This window comes from Zosterops lateralis (assembly GCF_965231275.1).
Source record: "Zosterops lateralis genome assembly, chromosome: 21".
NCBI classification, from domain to species: Eukaryota; Metazoa; Chordata; class Aves; order Passeriformes; family Zosteropidae; genus Zosterops; species Zosterops lateralis.
Genome location: NC_139781.1, coordinates 10,044,867 through 10,048,795, shown reverse-complemented (window position 1 = coordinate 10,048,795; position 3,929 = coordinate 10,044,867). Strand labels below are relative to the sequence as shown.

General features: G+C 46.6%; 1 long non-coding RNA gene across 1 annotated transcript; it reads right to left on the bottom strand.

Moving 5' to 3' along the window:
- Positions 1 to 634: 634 nt before the first annotated feature.
- Positions 635 to 3,550, bottom strand: LOC310917904. The gene is made up of 3 exons (XR_014591520.1): positions 3,473 to 3,550; positions 3,290 to 3,395; positions 635 to 1,810 (listed from the first exon to the last, which is right to left on the bottom strand). It is a non-coding gene; the product is annotated as an uncharacterized lncRNA (long non-coding RNA).
- Between the last annotated feature and the right edge of the window lie 379 nt (positions 3,551 to 3,929).

Sequence of the window (3,929 nt, the reverse complement as noted above, 5' to 3'; positions counted from 1 at the left end):
GACACCAAAGGAAAGAAAGCTTTAAGGCAATAGCACGTGATGATGAAACGGAACTCCTTACAAGAACTAGCGCCTAAGTTGTTAATACGATGCTCGAGAAGCTGGGTAGGCCGAGAGAAGGAAGCGATGACTGCCGGGGGACCGTGGCGATAGCTCTGGACCCGAAGGCGACCTCCTCGGGTAAAAACGTCCACGAGGATGTTGAGACTCAAAGACAGATGACGGCGCAAAACACGCGAGGACGCGGAACTGCCCTGCCCGGCAAAGCCTCCGGTGAGGCCGAGGTGAAACCCTCTCCCGTTACTTCCGAGGGGCCCGTCCCACTAGGGCCCTCTCCTCTAAGCTGACTTTGAATTGCCTCCTTTTGCAAAGCTTTTTCCCCTTATCTTTCACAAGATGAGTGGACAAAAATCCATCTTCAATGGAAAAGAACACATCCACTTCAGTGCTGCCATATCCAGTCTTGGGCTCTGCACCTCATGGTACCTAAGACAACAAAACAGAAAATGTGACAATTGCCTGACAGAAAAAGTAATCCCCAGGCCTCCCCTGCACCGCTACCCCGGCTCACCTCAGATCATCATTTGACTCCTGAGGCTGCCCAGAGGGTACCTGCAAAAGGAAAAGGCACACATTTAGCGTGCTGTTACACACCGCTCACCTGAGTCATCCTGTCAAAATGTCAACTCACCTGCTTGCCTCTCTTCCCTGGTATGCGTAGGGCCGCAGCAGCTCCCACAAAGAAACAAGGCAAAAAGCAGGCTGAGTTACTGTGAAAACACAATTGCTCCAGTCTGACAGAACTCTGAAACATGTATATCTTAAACTTGTACCCACCAAGCTGCTGGGATCCAGGACTGGAACACCTTGCAAGTGGACCACCTAAAAAAAAAAACCCAAAAAAACTCAACAGTGTATGCTTAGAGTTGCACCAGAAATTGAGACCTGAGCAACAACTGCTTCCATCCACCAGTCAACACTCACCCTGTCTGCTTCACCTGGAGTGCCAATATCATATGTTATCTCCTAAAAATAAAGACAAAGAACAATGAAATACACCTCAACGTCAAGTTACTGCTGGTAATACTGTGCATGGGGAGAATGAGACCTAAAAGAAAAAAAGGCACCACAGTGTTCACAGCTTTCTCCATTCAGGTTTTTTAATTTTGCAGAAAATACAGAGGTTTTTTACTAACTGCACTCTCAATTATATCCAGACATCCAATGGACATGGAGGTCATTTTTCTACTCAGGGTAAGAAAGAGAATGGAGAAAAAAAAAAAAAAAAAACAACAAAAAACAACCCCAAAGAAAACATAAGTTAATGGTTTCTGTGTAGAAGTCCACCGGAAGGGTGGTCAGTGCTCAGAGAATGGGAGTCTCCTGGAAAACAGAGAATGCTTGGTCTTTTTTCATGCTATCCTTTATCTTTTTCATATTAAAGCATGGCACAAACGAATTTAGTGTTCTTTGATGTCAGTCTTTTCCTGGTTTTTCTCTCCTTTAGGGTCAAACTTCCACATACTCTGGGTAAGAAATAGTATTTAAAAAAGGAACAAAGAAAACATGAAAAAATAAAAATTAAAAAAAAAACTGAATAAAAATAAAAAGTTTTTAAAAATTAAAAATACAAAAAATAAAAACATGGAAATAAAATAAAAATCTAAAAAAAAAATCTAAAAGTAATGTTAAAAAAAGTTAAAAATTAAAAATAAATATAAAATCTTTTAAAGAACACAAAACAACAGCTGGACTGGGATGAGGCCTTCCAGGGGCTTTGCTTCCTACTGGCTCCATCCTTTTTTACCAACTACCTGCAAGACGAAAAACAACAAGGATAAAGTTTCAAACAGGATGTCCTTGGTTGAGGCACTTCAAAATAAGATTTTTAACAAAAAGTCAGCCAAAAAAAGAGAGTCTGAAAATCAAGATATAAGCCTCACAGCTATTTAAAAACAAAACAAAACAAAAAAGCTGTCACTGGTGTGCATAACTTGCCAGCCCCTCATGGTTTGAAGTCCTTAGCATTTATTTTTACCAAGTTGACAACTAAAGCCTTGTAGAAAGGTTAAAAACAAAATCCTGGACAAAACCAGGCATTTTCCCAAGCCCCCTCAGTGTGGAGCTGTGTCAGCCCCAAGTGTTTGGTCCCCTAGCCCAGCCCAGAGCAGGCTCCAGCTGCTCCCCAGGGGGGGTTACCAAGGGACTCACTTGTTTGGAGCTGTAAATGCAGGTGCCCTGCACTGGAGTGCCAATAAATGTGAAATATGGGACTCTCATCATCAACAGTGACTGACCTTCCCTGGGGAGCCCCCTCACCCAGGATGGGGCACTCTGCCATGGATTTAATCCATCTGCATCTGAAATGAAGTCAGGACAAAAGTCAAAGTGCTGCAAGATAACTTGACAGCTCCAGACAATTTGTGTCAATCTAGGAATACCCTCTACAGCCCAACTACACCCCACATGACAAATTTCAAGCCCCCAGGACTTGTCCCATTCCCCCCACACCCAGACTGAGCAACAAGGCAGAGCAGCTCCAGGCCAAACACACCAACACCCGTGACACAGGACAAAAGGGGGGACACAACAGGGACAGAAATATCTGGGCAAGAAGAATGACCCTGAGGACCGAGACAACTCGCAATGAGATGACCGAGGTCAGACCGATGGGGAGCTGACCAGGCTCAGAGAACCCTGCAGGAAGAAGATGCCAACGGGATCACTCATCCCAAGAAACGCAGGGATGGATGCCTGAGAATCCTATGGTCAGAATCCTCCACTCAGCTGTGCACTTTTAGAAGACCTAATCTGCCAGAATGGATCACAGCAGTGCACAGCTGTGGATACAGCTCAGAACAAGACCTGGAAAGGCATCAGAGTGGATGGTTGTGAAGAGAGATGGATAAGGCACCAGCCTGGATGGTTGTGAAGAGAGATGGATCCTGATGTGTCTGAGCACCCGAGTCAAGGGTTTGATGCCTGGCCTGGTATCAGCACCAGGAACAGGGAGATGCTAAGAACGATGCCTGGGGTTTCTAACAGATCCCTCAAAGGGATAACACAACAGACACAGAGCGCACAACAAACAAGTGACACGACCTTGCCCTGGGACTGCTCTGCCCTGCACATCTCAGCACTGGGATCAAAAATGAGACTTTTCCCTTTACACAGCCTAAGGGGTCACATCTTGGACATCCCCATCTCCAAACCTGATTTAAAAACCCCTCCTGGTGACCCCTGAACCCACACCCCACTTTCATCCCCTCTGTGGCTCCCAGCCCTCCACTTATCTCTCAGACATCTGGAGATGCAAATCCACGTCAGGTACAAAAAAAGGCCACCTCTCCCTCAGGGAAATTCCTGCTGTCACTGGGCTGTTATCTCACACTCAGCTACAATAAAGGAAAGCAAATGTGACCATGTGATCTCAGCAGCACATTGGCCAAAAACCAGCAATTCTGCTACTCACCACCTCCTAAGCACACCCAGGTCCTCAGGCCCTGTGCTCCAGCTGTGCTCAGACACCAACACTGCGGGGTGTGCCTGGGTTAAGAGCAGACAAGGTGATGTGGCACTGCTGAAACTTGAGCAGAGCCTCCCTCCTCCTCCCTGACACACCTCAACTCCTCGGCTGTTACCAAAGCCCACCTGGATGGCCCCTTCAAATGGAGAAGGTCAAGGCTTCACCACACAGTCCTGTAATGCTCCCACTGTCTGGTTGGTGAGGGGAGCTCGGCATCGTGTGAGTGGAACACCTAAAACACACAGCACTGGACGCTCAGCGTTCCACCAGCAAGTGAGGCTTGAGCAATAGTAACTGCCTCTGTCCACTGATCACTGCTCACCTCGTACACTTCACCTTGACTGCAGAGACCCAGCTTTGCCTCCTAAAAACAAAGACAAAGAGCAGTGCTGTGACATGGCCA